Source organism: Stegodyphus dumicola, chromosome 9 (assembly GCF_044657685.1).
Source record: "Stegodyphus dumicola isolate Sdum_Otavi_A_Nest chromosome 9, ASM4465768v1".
In the NCBI taxonomy this organism is placed as follows: domain Eukaryota; kingdom Metazoa; phylum Arthropoda; class Arachnida; order Araneae; family Eresidae; genus Stegodyphus; species Stegodyphus dumicola.
This window is the reverse complement of record NC_140776.1, coordinates 25,023,859-25,040,952: the sequence shown is the minus strand read 5'-3', so window position 1 is coordinate 25,040,952 and position 17,094 is coordinate 25,023,859. Positions and strand designations below refer to the sequence as shown.

Sequence of the window (17,094 nt, the reverse complement as noted above, 5' to 3'; positions counted from 1 at the left end):
TCTATCGTCACATTGCAGGGAACTCCATTAATATGACCTATTATGAAAAGTCCATTACTGCCGCCTCTCACTGCAGAAATCTGAAGCGCTTTAAACTGGGGCTTTTCATGATCTGGCAACCTCCGCCCCGCGAGATGGCCACTAATTAATTTCCCTGCTGTTTGTTAGGAGCGGTCTTAGCATCCGTGCCCTGGGGTGTTCTGCAGTTTCGTCGTATGTGTCCTTCAGCACCGCAGTTCCAGCACTTTACGGTCGGTTTCTTGTCACCAATATTCTGTCTCAAGGCGTTCAGTTGTCTAGTTAAATCGTCTAGACGAGCAGTGACTTGATCCCCTGGCTCCTGGACTTGAGCAGCTCTGACTGGATGGCGGTCTCGACGGGTGGCTTGCTGGGCTGTCTCAAATTTCATGGCATACACTAAAGCGCTTTTCAGATCTTTAACATTCGCCATTCGCAGTGCTTTCTGTATTTCAGGGTCCCGGACGCCATCGATGAAATATTGCAGGGACAGGATTTCCCTTGTTTCTGTCGGGCACTCCGAAAAGGCGTGATGTGACAGCCTTTCAACATCCGTGGCGAGCTCCTGAAGCGTTTCGGTGAGCTTCTGTTGACGAGATTTTAATTGGAGCCTGCTGTAGTCTTTTAAACATTTCTCGCCGAAGCGCAGCTCCAAAGCGCCGGATAGAGCTTCGAAATCTAGCCTTTGATATTCGGGAAGCGTCTGCAGGATATCCGCTGCGTCTGCTCTCAGAGAAGCGGCGAGATGACAGGCTTTAGCTTGGGAATCCCATCCATTCGCATCCGCAACGATAGAAAATTGTGTCCTATACACCTGCCAGGAGGTCTTCCCATCATATGTAGATAGTTTTAGAACGGAACGAGCAGGCACCGATAAAAATTTGAAACCTTCAGAATTGTTTCCTACCGTCGCTATGCACTTCTTTAGGCTGTCAACTTCTTTGGCGACGGCAGCAGAAACCCTATCATCAATTTGTTGTTCGACGGCAGAAACTCTCTCTTCTATATGTTCTTTTACAGAAGAAATTCTTTCTTCTACTTGTTCTTTTACCGAAGAAACTCTTTCTTCTATTTGTCCAACTTTAGTTTCAACCGCGTCTATTCTGCCTTCCATAGCCTCAAATTTATTTTCTATTACGCAGGTAATTTCTCTTTTCATTTCGTCCTGACCTGCTTTCATCTCATTTTTAAGAGATTTCATCTCTTCCTTAACGGATTCCTGGCCCAATTTCATTTCTTCCTTAAATGCAGCAAAGGCTGATATCAGCTGTCTTAACTGCTCTTCCATCGCTCTTGTGATTGGCATTCAAATCCCACTTCTGACACCAAAAATTGTTGCGTGCGTACGGGTTCGTTATGAAATGAATGCACAAGTTCGATGAAAATGAACAAAAATTTATTATTATCACAACAGAAATGCTTAAATTTTCTCAAATTATCATGCAGTATCACAATATCTCACAGTAGTTATCTTTTAATTACTCAAGTGTACAATAGAACGTAATTCAAAACAGCTAAAGAACGCTAATCCGCGAATTCGCTATAATCAACAACGGCAGTTTTCTAAACAACAACAAACTAAGCAACTACTACAAACTGAAATCGAAATCGAAATCGAGTCAATGGCTAGGCGGCAATTAGTAGCCAACCGCTACTTTAACCGTCTCTGTTGGTAAATTGCCCTAAGGCGTTGGTACTTAAGTTTTTAATTAAGGCGATTTACGCCGCCCCAACTAGGCGAAACTTGTCAAATTTTGTGAAATGTAGGTGGAGTAAGGGAGATGATTGGCAGGAGCCTGTCACGTGGGTGGTCACCAGCTTACGCGTACAATGAGAAATATTGGAAATATTAATAATTATCAAGTTTTGAAACAGGTTATCTAGATTGGAATAATTAAACTAATATCGCGATCTAAATGAAGACAAATGGCACAACTAAGTGCAACAGATTAGCTAAACAAAATATTCAAATTCATCCTTTCTGTAAAACACAGATTGGACAGTGGTAGTCACGTGGTTGTCACCCTCCCGTGAACTGTCCACAGCCCAATGCATCTTGAAATAGTAAATATCACAATTCAGTGAAGTCTTGGTCTGAGAAATTAAACACTAAAGTTCTTGTACAACACTGAGGCACATGAGTTACTGTAACTATACACTATGTACATATAGGGACGGCGGTATTTGAGCGAAGTGGCAAATGGTGAAAAACATTTTACACTAGCAATAAATAATCAGAGCTTTGAAGATCCAGGTACACGGATCATGTCCATAAGTCCACAATATTACAAAGTCTCTGATATAACAATAAGAAGATTACGAAAATGACAAATATAAGATCAGTGCTTTGAAGATCCAGGTACACGGATCATGTCCATAAGTCTATGAAGTTTCAAAGACACTGGTAAAATGACACAATGAAGATAAAATAAAGATAATAGTACTATGTACAATATATACACATTTCACCATTTGCTGTTATGGAAGATGCCTCTTGGGCGCTTTGCTGCAATTTCTATAGTAGGATCATAATTTATCAGATTACGGATATGTTCGTATTGAGAAAGTTCTATTTTAGCATAGAAATTGTGGCTCGTGGTGAGAATTTGATCATCTATGGGTCTTATTTTTAGTTCTTTATGTATCTGCAGGTTACGTACGAACCATGGGGTACTACAAACTGAGATGTTTTCCTCCTTTTATAACATTTTAAAATCACGCGCTAGAATTTTCCAGTACTTTCTCGAAATGAAAAAAAGAGATATTTATTTATTTATTTAACGCACGCGCTCTTGTATTTTTAATTTTCCGGCTTAGCTTTCTTTTAATATTCGTCACGCACTGCACTGCGCGAGAAATAAAACCATTTGATTTATAATTGAACTATCATTAGCTTTTTAAATACAAAATTCGTAACAATATGTAGAGATTTTTTTCATATTTTGTAAAGCATTTGTGAGTTTTTGATTAAGAAACTCAAAGATTTCAAAGCTAGCAATGGCAAAACTTTACGACAAAAAAAAAAAAAAAAAAAAAAAAAAAAAAGATAAAACATATTTTTATCTCCAGCGCGGGAGACTATCGGAAAATCTAAAGATATACTCTTCTAAAATAATTTCGCGATATTGCTGTTGAATTGAGTTTTATGGTTTAAGTGCGAAGAACATGATATTTAATAAATAAAGGTAACACGCAAAACGTTAAAAAAGCGACCTTTGTGGCGTAATATAAAATCTGAAAGCTTTCATATTTTTTTATTCTATTAAATAAGGCCAATTTAAACCGAAAACATCCGGTCACTTTCAATTATTTTTATGTTCGATTACCTAATGAGCCGAAGATCTTTAGTGATCATAGATTGTTTTTACACTGAATGTAAAAGATAAAGGATTTTCTCTTTCCGATTACAGTTCTCTTTTTCTGAATAGGAAAAGAACATTAATATAACATGACTTTGATTAAAAGATACGCGTGACTTTTCATGAACATGGTTTCTAGATTAGATCATTCTCTTGTTGTAACTGCAGACCTGAGGATAAAGAAACAGAGAACTCTTTATGTCTTTTTGACAGGGTCACATACTATTTTACCAATAAACTATTATATCTTTCTCATAAGACACTGGTTTATCGGTATCAACGACCGCCTGAGCGTCGATCGATTTTTTAGTTCCTTTTCATGGTGAGAAACACGACGCTGTATGTGTCCTTTACTTGGACAGACCCACCTCGATCCGTTTCGGTGGGGGAGAGAAAACAATCGTTTAATGGAGAGGGCAAGGAGTTTGGATTCCCTAGAATGAAGGTTAAATAACTTGACAAAGACAACATTTGAAATAAGGATTACTGTATATTCCGACGTATAATGCACACTTTTAAGACCAAAAATAGAATCGAAATTTATGGGTGCGCATTGTACGAAGGATATAAAAATGATAGATTAAAAATATGGAAAAAAATCAACATACAAAAGTTACATTTTTACGTGTACTTATGCTGTTTATTTAAAAGAAATGACATACCTTCTGAACTTAAAATCTTTTCATTATCGGATAACATGAAAAGTTCGTCCATGTTCGCCTTCCGTTATATCTTCAGGCACACTATCGATTTTTGTTTCAATCTCAAATGATTCAAAAGAACGAAACATGTACTCGAGACACATTAATCTACTTTTATGAAACTTTAATTCATTTTCCCCTGATGAGATTACGTTAATTTAATATTGATTCTTATATTAATTTTGATAATGCTTAGATACAATGCTAGACCTTTTATCCACGGTTGCAACTATTAAAATTGTTAGGGAATTGCCTTGTTTTGATTCCAATTTAATTTTAATTTGGATGCTTTAAGTTTATATATATATATAATATTAAAAGTGGTTCGCGGGATCCAGTACATTTTTATAGCAGGATTTTAATTCAGATTATAATTTTTTCCTTACAAAAATATACATTCTTAATACAATTAAAGCACAGAAAGCTTGATTTCTAAAATCAAAAATAAACTTATTCAAACCTTCAGTTTGATTTAAAATATACGCAAAATATAAACAATAAGCATATTTTTCTTTTTTTATGATAGTTTTATATTATATATTATGTACGGGATGCGCATAAAATAATACATTTACATACTGAACATATACAAATTACATACATTGCATTGCATACAAATACATACTGAATAGTTTATATCCCATATGATAGAAATGACTGCAAACATTCACCAAAAATTGGGAAGATCTACCGAGTTTATCAGAATAGTTGATAGTTTTAATTATTTGAAAATAATTAATAATTATTTAACTTATTTAATCTAATAAAATAATTTAATTATTATTAATTAAATTGACAAGCCATCAGACATTATTTACACATCGGGTTTGTTAAAGGTTATAGTGTAACTGCAGATTGTCGCAGCATCTGTCAAATAAGTGTAGAAAATGAATTTTCCTCCAGCATATGTCACGCGTGGTCTCAGAAATTTTGGAGTAGAGACGGTACCTTCTGGACGCCTATCAGGGATTTCTGGTAAAGAAGTGGACAAACGCATGAAAAATGTCCTAGATCCAACCGCCCACAAACTGACGAGGAAATAAACTAACGGAAAATCAGTTCGTGGAATAGTTTACAGACGAATGCTGACACTTGGGTTTACTAAATCCGATCATTGATTTCTCCTCCAACTTTCTGCGAAGTTGTGAGAGAAGAGAGTCTTGAAGCTGTGCGTCTTTGCTGTCGAGTTACAGAAATGAATTATATTTGGAACGAATTGCTGTGGGAGATAAAAAATGGGTATTATCACCTGGTCCAGCATTTTCAAAGTTCTAGGCCAGGGGTAAGCAGACTTTTCCAGGGTACGGGCTACCTTTTATTTTTTTAAGGTGCTTCGGTCCACCCAGTGGCGTAGATGTGGTGAGCTGCTAAAAAAAAAAAAAAAAAAAAAAAAAAAAAAAGGGAGTTTGCAATATTTATTATAACTTATTAATGAATACGGAATATGTACTTACCTAAAAAAAACTTACATTTTTAAAACCGCGTTTAAAGCAAAACGCAAGATACAAAAATAAAAATAATACCCACAAATATAATAATTTCAAATGATGCATTTCTTATCAAACAATTCAAAATACATTACAAAATAAATAAATTTCATCTATAGTTAGTTCTCATAGTTATAGTTAGTAGAAGACTTAGTCCGCGTACTCTCCGCCAATCTTGAATATCTCTGTATACTATAATTACTAGCTGCTAAACTTGCACTGGATTCGAAGTGGTCGTCTGTGAGACGGGAACGATATGTTGTCTTATTTATATTCATTGTTGAAAATGCAGATTCACACACGTAGGTAGAGCCAGAGAACGATGTTAAATGAAATGAAACATTTTAAAAATTAGGGTACTTTACTTCGTCCGTTAGATTCCAAAAAATTTTCTTAGGCTCTGAACTACGTGCTTTTAAAATTTTGTCATTTTTGAAGGAGAAAAACTTCGTTTTCCTCAGGAGGTAAAGAGAATATATAATTTATATTTTCAGTTATCGTGCACTTCCAATGAAGGTACATGTGTCATCTACACATTCATCGAATCGTTTGATTAAGTAAATATAGTCACATCGATTGTGAAAAGCTGATTCTCCAGTCTAGCTGGCGTCGATGTTCCATAAATCTGTTTCTTTAAGTATGCACGTCTTAGGTCTTAGTAAAGGGGGTCACCCCAAAATGTCTTGATAGTCCACCGGTCGATCGCGATCGACTTAATGCCTACCCCTGTTCTAGGTTATCAATGTTGTTGACGCCTCTTGTAAATTAAGCATATGGATAATTTTAAAAGAATCATTTTTTTATATAATTGTCGCTTGTGAGAACAACTTAGCTGATGCCTTTTGAAAATTAGCACATTAGGTGGCTGCCCATGTCTTCTATGCTTGGAGCCAGGCTAATGGGTATTATAAACATGGAAGAACTGTGTGCTGAGTTTCAGAATCGGGTCACCAGCCTCAAAATAAGGATTTTATCCTCTAAACATTTTGCTATGTTTATGTCGGGGTTGAATTCGTTGTTATCAGTTAAATGGACGGAGAGGAAAACTGACATTTTAAGTCTCCACTTGTTTCCAATCGTAAAGGCATTATTTTATCGTGATAATTCCAGACTATATGCTGTTTTATTCACTCAATCAAAATAACTATGCTTTTATTGGGACTATGCTTGGGAAGCGTCCCCTTACCTTGTTTCTCCAGGCCACCATCTCATTACAGAACTTCTTCATTCTCCAAGATTTCAATTCAGGTGGAAAGTATGAATAACAAAATTAATTATAATATTTTTTAATTCTCATAGAGGAGCTTCGTTAGTATGGAATAAAGCTACAAGAGATCATATACAATGATGATTAACTGTATAAAATCCTAGCTGTTTTACTTTTGGTGTTCTGGTCTTTCTTTTTCGATTGAAAATGGGTAAACAGATTTGTATACACTTGATAGTTTATTTTTCTTTACATATGTGCGTTTAATATTTTGCCCGTTAGGATTAATAATTATGGGAAATAAGATTCCCAATGGATTTTAAATCAATACCAGCGCCGATGTAACTCCACCTGTGGCTGAATGGTTAAGACCACTGAATTCTGGGAATTCGACCTGGATTTCATCTCAGGTAAACGGACTGGCTGCATGCTTTTCGTGATTTTCCATGTGTTACGTGAATATGAGTGTCCAGCAACGACCGAGCGGTAAAGTCCCTGAACACTGGTAGCTCGGTCCAAGGTTCGAATCTCACGAACAGGCTCGTTGCATGGGCGTTTTCGGGGTATTTCCAATGTGTAACGCGTTGATACTAACCAGTTTACCTTAGAAAGTCCTCCATGAAGGCTTTTCTCCCTTCCCTATAGTGCTTTAGGGTGGAACACGTAAATAATAATAATAACGTCAGTTTCCCTTAGAAAAAATCCTTCACGAAAGTATCCTTCTCTTCAGGCAGATAGTCGTCATGTGGTTTGCCATATTCAAATAACCTAAAATGTCAATACTGATACATTAATTTAAATTGAAACTTAATATGATGAAAAGAAAGCCCTATCTTTTTGCTTGTCTAATTACCAAGGAAAAATGTTAGTTTTTGAAAATTAAGTCCTTTGAATTTAATATATTCAGAATTGCGAAAAGAATATTTTTAATAATTTGTTTACCTTTAAGCATTTCCAGGAACGAAGCTTTCGAATACTACTAATTTATATAATATCATATTTCACCATAGACTAAACAGGATAATTTAGATTCAGTTGAATGTCAATAAATATTAATTTAATGTAAAAGATTTCATTTATAGAAAGAGTTGATAAGAAAGTGCCAGTTTGGCCGTTCCCTTTTCATAAACACATCACTAGAATGGAGGTTTTGATACTTTTGACTCTAATAAAAAGAATAAGATGATGTTTTCGTTTGTGAGAATAAAAACAAACTGACATTGATAGAAAATTTTCTATAAATTATTAAACAATAGTTTCATTAAAAGAATGCAACAGGAAATTCATTGAAAATTTCACATTGCATTCCAAAACTCCATATTTATATCTCCATCTTAAGCATGATGAGTCGAACGATAATGGAAAAACTTCGATTAGATGTTTTAAATAAATTTTCTCCGTTTTCTGTCGTTACTTTGTCGTTGTTTTCTGACCCCCTTCTTTTTTAAACAGTATCACTTTTTGCTTATTTCTCTGTTACGCATGGTCAGAAAAGCATATATTTTTTTCAACTATGCGCATCGTTAAGTTTAAATGACGGTCACTATTTTAAAGATAAAAATGAAATAATTTTTAAATATCGATTTATCAGTAACACTTCTACTAGGAAGATTGCAACCAATATCGGACATACAGATTTTGAAGATTCTTTTTTTTTATGCTAACTGCCACTACTCGAAGCATTTCTAAAATGTATTAAAGGTATTAGGAGTTTTTAACATTACTTCGTTTAATTAGCTTTTATGAAACTCACGGAGAATTAAGTGAAACTTTCAGATGACTGCAAATCCTTAAAATCTTTTTAAAGCTAGAAATACAGTGACAAGGAAATTAATTGAAGGAAATGTGTATTGTTCCTGTTAAAGTTGTTTCAATATTTTATAAAATTTATATAAAGAAATGGACCAACCCGCTGAATGAATTTCATTGCTTTGAATGAACGGTTTTAAAAATGACTCTCAACTTTGCTCCACTTTTAAAAACCCAATCTAAAGCCTATCTTACCTTCAAGGTGTCGATATTAAGGATGAGAAAATGTGTCTGAGCCGCCCAACCGGTGAAGTGGTTAGCGTTGCTGACTGCTTGGGTTCGAATCCCGGAGAATGTATAGTGTCGGTGCGGCGTGGATGTTTGTAAATGTACAGTGTCGGTGCGGCATGGCGGCGCTCTAAATATGCTGCAAGCCGAGAGTCTTCTCGTGGTGGAAGGGGAGAGGGTGGGAGACCCTCGGGTCCGTCCTTCCGGGGTGCTCTCCATCAAAATTGGCGGCGGAACTGAGCCAAATCGCACTGTCACCTGTTATTTGCTCAAGGCTGTTGCCAACGATAGTCATAATCTTGCGCTCCTCCCCACGAGGAATTTTATGGGCTTGTGCCGGCTACGTCGGACAAGTGAGCATAGGTAACAACAGCAACAAATGAGTTTGACCAATTTGAAGGCTTAAAGCAATTTGTTTCGACTGAAAGTGAGAATAATAAATTTTTTGGCTAGCTAGGAACGTAACAGACAGTACACATTTTAAATGGTTGTGAAATTTTGTGCAATTGCTTTTCAGAAATATTGTTGTTGTCGTCTTGTCTATGAATTTCCTGGAAGAAAGGTTGCCACAGCCTCAGGACGGTTGGACTTCTACTTCCACCCCAATTTTGAGAGAGAGCACCCTAGGGGGGGGATCTGAGTACTTTTGGCTCGTCGCATATTTCGAGTACCCCCAAGCCGCAGAGACACTACACATTTACAAACATCCATGCTTTCTCCGGGATTCGAAACAGGGCCTTTCGTTACTGCAGTAGGCTCCCCAAATGAATAAACCTTCTAGAAGATTTCAGAAATATTAAAACTATTTAATGTTTCTTTGTCTTACCAAGTTCCAAATCTACTGCGAAGGGAATATTTTGTTTATTTTTTCACTGTGTAGAGAAATGGAGAGTGAAATTAATTAAGTGAAGAATCTGTAAAAGAATAAATATAAACAAAACACAATTTTAAAGAGAAGTATGCACAGATTTTTTCTATATTTATTCAGTAAAATCCAATTTTGTGACTTAAAAATATCATCCAGTCACAAATATTCTTAATACTTTTTTTTCCTATCTGGCACTGTTCCATTGATTTAAACTATTTACCTATATAATATGCACTACAAATAAATTTTTCCCTCCATTTTTAAAAAAAAATTCGCCATTCTGAAAATTAACTGCTAGATAAACTTTAATTTCAAAAACTCGAACTGGACTAACAGCAATGGATTAAAGTGAACCGTAAGACAAGTCACCCGAGACGCTAAGCTCCATAAGGCATAAAATCCAATACGCATCAAAAAATTAATTTTATTAAAATACTTTATTTTATTATAAATTATTACTATCTTATTTTTCTCAAATTTTCTAGCAATGTATTTGAAAATACAGTACAACATAAGTAATCTTTTCCTTGCTGTTATTTTATTAAACGCTGCCTTCGACGATCTTTGACCATGGCGCAGAAATATGCTGGCCTGTAAAAGGTTATAAGATTGGCCATTATGTGAGCACATAGACTTTATAACAGGAGGAAAGATGTACTCTAGATTTCATGTCTGGCAAGTGCATACTGGATTGCGAGGCGTTTAATAGCCAAGAGAAGGGCGTTGGCTAAAAGAACCAGGTCGAATTTAAAATTCTTCCAAATTAATAAACCAAGCTGCTGTACATGTAAGTAGAGGTAAAGTAAAGCCTACGCACAAGGTTAATTAGATTATGGCTTACTTTCTAAAATTAGCCCTACTGGAAGCTATCAGTAAAGATAGATGAAAAAAATGAATAGTTATTATCAAATAATTAAATGAAATGCAAAGAGATGTATAAGAAATTATAAGTTTAATGTATGATAAACAGATAAGCAACGAATTCAAATACATGTATCATAAAAGGTAAATGAATGAAACGGTAAAATAAATTACAAGGTGGCTAAATTAATATATAGAGTTTAGTCTTCTTTGCTAGCATAAACTAAATTCAAACTAACAGACTTGGAGCGAATTATTCCCTGCCAAAAAGAACTGCAATCTAAAGAAGACTTTAAAATAAACCTTTTTTATCAAGTCAGAACTGGAACATAAATGCACGAGTCGTGCTTACAAATCAAACAAGCTACTTAGCAATGTAACTTAAAGCAACAGTACATTCAAATTTAAAACTAAGTCTGTAGAGACATTAGGTTATTTCGAAGGAGAGATGAAAAATCAACAACGCCTTCGCCGGGACTCGAACTACGGTCCTCTCGAATACGCACCGAGCGTGCTGACCACTACACTACGAAGGTACGCTAAGAAGGCGGAAAAAATACCTTATATACTCCCCCCTTTTAAAGGGCGAGTGAGGATTAAGGGACCTAATCGCCAAATCTTGGTGGTGGAGAATCATTATCCACCACCCTTTTAGTTCGGGCTCCACTGTGGAGATATTAGATTATTTTGAAGCAGGAGAGATGAAAAATGAGCAATGCCTTCGCCGGGACACGAATCACAGGGTCCCTCGAATACGCGCCGAGCGTGCTGACCACTACACTACGAAGGCATGCTGAGAAGATGGGAGAAATATCTTTTATGTCTAGTAGCCAAGAACTGTACAAATGATTTAACGCAAAGTTGGCTCAAACGTCTCGCAGGTGTAACAATTTAAATGTCGGCAACTTTAATACAAAGTCAAGCAATCTTATCTGAGCTACCTAACCTAGTAACGTGGTCTTCAGAGGCGGAAACACGCTCTGTCTTAGAATCTAACAATATCAGCTTAAATACTTAATCTAATTTTCCCTTCTGGAGAGGTAACGGAAGGGAGAAGAGACAGTAAAGATCCTAAACATAAAATAACTAATTAATGAAAAATAATAGAAACATTACAAATGTTATTCCTCAAACTATCAACGGTAAACTGGAAACAAATATTTTAAACACTATTACACATGCATAAATGATGTGATATGTTCAGAAAAAACTGCTTTTGTATTCGAACTGGAATACCTTTAAAGACTTCACGGACAATTCAGAAGTTCTTATAAAATGGGTATAATCAGTGATGGGGGTTTAGACATTTTAAAAACAGTTAGATGCCTAAATAAGCGATAAAATTTGCTACTAAGTAGTAATAAATTAATAAATATTATAATTAAAATTTATTTTACAAAACTAACAATATTTTATGAACTGAAAATTGGCAACACTTGTTCTGCCAAAGTGTTGCGAAACGACTCAATGTCAATAATATGTACAATCCATAAATATTCCATTTTTTATGGGATCCCATTTAAAAACGGACTGTTCTTTTTACTTCCTTGTACGAAGTAAAAAGGAAGTATTAAAATCGCGAAAAGCTTCAGGCAGCATAATTCAACAAAAATATCCACTTTGATCGCTTTCGAATGCAATTTAACGATGTTTTTGCGTAATATCTATACGTAAGGACAGAATAAAACACTCTTTTCCTCCAAAAAAATTAAAAAACTGCTTCAAAATGAATTCTGAAGAGAATTTTTCGTGGCGTCTGTACGAACGTATGTACGTACGTGCGTACGAACGTACGTATCTCGCATAACTCAAGAACGAGTAGCCTCAGAACGTTGAAATTTTGTATATAAGACTACTATAACATGCAGATCTGCACCTCGTATTTTGGTTTCAACCGGCCGCGCCAAACGTATATAAATATATTTATAAATATATCCACTCTGTTATCCGGCTCAGTGATCTCAGTTTCTTTACTCTTATATGTTTGTAAATTGTACATTTTTTGCTTTAAAAATGATTGAATTATGTTGTTTTTATCTTCCGGTTAAAGTTTTTATGCCTTTCGTAATTCTGGAAGCAATATTTGTACAATTATCAACAATTTAAAAGCTGTTTAAGTGCGGTTAAGTTTTAAATAACATGGCGGACATATTTGTTTACATTTGAAACAGCAGAATTGTAGATTTATTGCCAATCTAGAGACACTAAGCTTCGCAACACAAAAATAACGCCTTCACTTATTATTGCGAATTAAATCAGGCTTAATCCTTTCTGGAATTTTTTTGAGGAAATAAGTATTTAAGATTTACTTCGTAATTTTTAATACAGATATTTTGAGTTTTTATGTATTTTTGCCTTGTCGCGAAGTGAAAACTGAATTAATTGAATGAGAAATACTCAATCGTCTGTGAAAAACTGTTTCTTTTTCATTTTGTTTGCTTAATTTCTTTTACACATCGTTCTAGCTTTGTTATAGTATTTGAATAGAACATGTGGCAACGATTCGATAATTCTTTAAATGATATAAATTTTGTGCATTCTGAGTTATAATATGAACGAAATATAATACTGTTAAGTAAACCTAGTGCCAGAGTGTCGCTATGGTAAACAAAGTGAATTTTAAAGAATGCATTTATTCTATTGTGGTTTATGCGCTGTCGGCGAAGTAGGTTTAATTCAATCTAATAAGTTAAATGAAATGCAAGAAAAATGCGTATAATTTAATATTCCGTACAAGGAAGTCATGTGGTGTACACATCAGATTTTTTTTTTCAATTGTGTTTTTAGTGTCTAAATGAGCAAGGTCACTGAACACTGGTAGTTCGACTCTGATTAAGATCATTAGTCGAACTTTGGTAGTTCCACTCGGGCTCAAATTCCTTGGAACGAATTAACTGTATGTGCATTTCGTGAATTTTCCCGTTCGTAATGTGAATATAAATCATTTCCCCTCGAAAGTTTCTCACCAAGGCATCCATTATTTACAAAGAGGGCATAATTTTGAACTCTTAATTTTTTTATGTATGTATATATACTCCTTTATAAAACACCCGAAGTAGAAGAATTATCTTCTAATATTCTATAGATAAGCAGTTAAAAGATTATCAAAAATAACGAGATTTAGTAATCCAGCGCTATTTCAAAGCTTTCGGTATTATTAAATTAAAAATCTGGAAAGACATCAGAAATATTACTACTATTACTATTTTACAGCGGTCATTAGCCATTTTAGGCTTTGGCCATTATTAAGAATCGAATCACGGACCTCTGGAATATGCGCCCAGCATGCAGCTCACTACACCACGAAGGCACGCCACAAGCGGTGGTCATTTTATTCTGGAGGTACCTAATAAGCAGCCACCGTTGCCTGCTATGAAGGAACAGACAATTCCCATCCATGCCTTCGGGATTCTAACCCGGGTCCTTCGAAATGGCAGTCAGAATCGCTAACCAGTTTCCCATCTGAGTGTAACAGTAAATAACAAATGGAAGACGTGTATTTTGACTGTAAAAGCCCAGCAACGTAAAATGCAAAGTTAAAAAGGACACATGAAAATAAGTCGAGATAATATTCCATGCATATTAATTGAAACAGGGATCCGTCGTAGGATAACGGCTCCCAGCGCATTTCCAAAGTCTGCGCTATAACTGGCGGATTCAAGCTGCGTGCAGGTCGAACATTATTTTCTTAGAACTCTTCTGTTTGTTTTAATTTGTTCTGCCATCATCATACTTTTGGAGGCTTTTTCTCCCAATGCTAAAAATCTGCAAAATTTTGGTCTGAGTTTTAAGCCTTTTTTCATACCATCCCGTGCTGTAATGATTATTTACCGTTTGGCGAAATACCAGCGAATTCACTTTGTGATTTATTATGTAATTCATTTCCAGAATTCAAGAAGTGAGGATTTTTTCTATTGCTTCTTTCATTTCAACAGTAATTTCGTTTGCACTTTCCTGTTTTTTACTTCCTTGTACGAAGTAAAGGAAGTATAAAACGATTAAAAGAAGTATTGTAATCGCGAAAAATTTCGAGTATCATATTTCAACGAAAACATCCATTTCAACCGCTCTCGAAACCATTTGAATATTGTTTTTTTTTGTGACATCTACATGTACGGACAGTGTAAACGACTGTTTTTACCAAAAAGGATTGGAAAATGGATTTAAAATGGATTCGGAAGAGATTTTTTTTTTTCTTGACGTCTGTACTTACATACTTACGTATGTACGTATCTTGAGTAGCCGTAGAACTTTGAAATTTTGTAAATGGGACTGCTATAACATGTAGCTGTGCACCTCCCTTTTTTGTTGCAATCAGCTGCACCCAATCGTATATATATATATATTCCACTCTGTTACCAGAATCGGTGAGTTTAGTTTTTTTTATTCTTCTATGTTTGCTAATTGTGCATTTTTTGCTTTAAAAGTGATTGAATTATGTGGTTTTTAACGTTACGGTTAAGGTTTTTATGCCTTTATTTAATCTGCATGCAATATATATAGAATTATTAACAATTAAATGTGGCGAGTTAAGCCTAACGAACCCCCATTTTTTTACATTTGAAACTCAGCGGAATAGTGAATTAAGCCTCTTTCTGCAGCTTCAGTGTTCTTTTGCCGACTGGGACGAAAAGTGAATTTTCAATTTTATGCACCGAAAATCTGCCTTCTTGCCGCTGCCGAATTGTTAGCTTTTACCTAGAAACTCAAATTTAAATTTTGAAATTTTTTTAAACCGTTTTAACTGTATTTGGTGTTTTATGCTTTTTTTTTTTTTTTTTTTTTGTATTTTACAATTATTAATGAAGATATTTTAAGTTTTTATGTATTTTTGCTTTGGCCCGAAGTAGCTGAATTAATTGAATGAGAAATATATCTGCAACGAAATTCGAGGAAATAAATTTAAATGAAATGCAGCATAAATTGTGTATAACTTAACAGGCCATTCAAGGAAGTCATGTGGTACCCACATCAGATATTTTTATTTCTCAGAAAACAGATATATCAGTTAAACATCTTCTTGCTTGAAGTCTGTTAATTTCAAGTACCTGGCTGTATAATTTTGAAGCAATATCCAGACTACATTGCATGCGTATACCTAAAACAAATCTTAGTTTCTAAATCAGAGTGTAAAACGTATCTCACCTTTCACGCAAGAAAGTTCACACCTAAAACCCAAAGTTAGGATGATTTGGTCAGATTATATTTATGATCTTGGAGTAATTTTATAGTTAAGCTAACAGAGTTTGTTTCCTGTCTATTTGCCCTAAGTACTTTTCTACTATCAAATTAAATCAAAGGAGTTTTCTTAAAGCTAAGCATGTCTGATCTGCTTGGATTTTAATAATGATAATCAATATTTTATGTGTCCCAGAAGGTTAGGCGTCTACCGCTTGACTTTCTTTGATGATGCAAACGTTGATCATTCCTTTAATTTTTCTGTATGGCACTTTTAAATATATCAATAAATTATATTAAAAATCTTTTTAGTCACAGGGTTTTAGTTAAATGTGTTAAAAAGTAAAAAAATAATTTTTTTGAGATTCATAATATTTTCGTCGTGTATGACTAATCCTAAATCTTTGAGCTGTTAACGGCGGCGCATTTTAAATCAAATTTGACAAAGAGTTGTAATAAACATTCTCTGAAATTCTTTTATTCGCGTAATGTAATTCATATATGAGCGCCCCATTATTTTGTTATACACCTTATTATTTTATTATTTATCCCATTATAATTAGACCGTTATTTTATTATTATTATCCCATTATTATTGTTATTATTCCGTTACTATTATTATTATTACCTCAATATTTTATTATTAGCATCCCGTTAGTTTATTATTATTACTATTAATAACCCATTATCATTATTATTCCCTTATTACTATTATTATCATCCCATTATTTTATTATTATTACTATTAATAAACCATTATCATTATTATTATTCCATTATTGCTATTATTGCTATTATTATTATTATTATTATTATTATCCCATTCATTTGTGTTATACACCACAAAGTCCATATGTGGCTTTCATTTTAGCGACCATTGATTGTATATTCCATTATCATTATTATTATTCCATTATTGCTATTATTATTATTATCCCATTATTTTATTGTTTTAGTGTTATACACCACAAAATCCATATGCAGCCGTTACTTTAGCGACCATTGATTGTATATTCCATTATCTTTATTATTATTCCATTATTACTAGTATTATTATTAGCCCATTCCATTATTACTACTATTATTATTATTTTATTGTTTAATGTTATTATACCACAAAATACCCTTATTTTAGCGACCATTGATTGTATAATCCATTAATCATTATTATTATTATTAATCCATTATTTTACTGTTTTAGCATTATATAACACAAAGTCTTTAGCCCGCCGTTATTTTTGCAGCCTTTGGTCGTAGACATATATTTCCAGTTGCAAAAATATTTTGAAGGATTCAAATATTCATGTTTTGGTATTTAAAATTTAAAGTATTAATTTGGTAAAAATTACAAAAATCTAGCTTGTTATGCATTCCCCCA

The 17,094-nt window shown here is 34.3% G+C and overlaps 1 protein-coding gene across 1 annotated transcript in view; it reads left to right on the top strand.

Moving 5' to 3' along the window:
• LOC118202001 (solute carrier family 60 member 1-like) overlaps positions 1-17,094 on the top strand; it is a 136,394-nt gene that overhangs the window by 55,716 nt on the left and 63,584 nt on the right. The window lies entirely within an intron of this gene.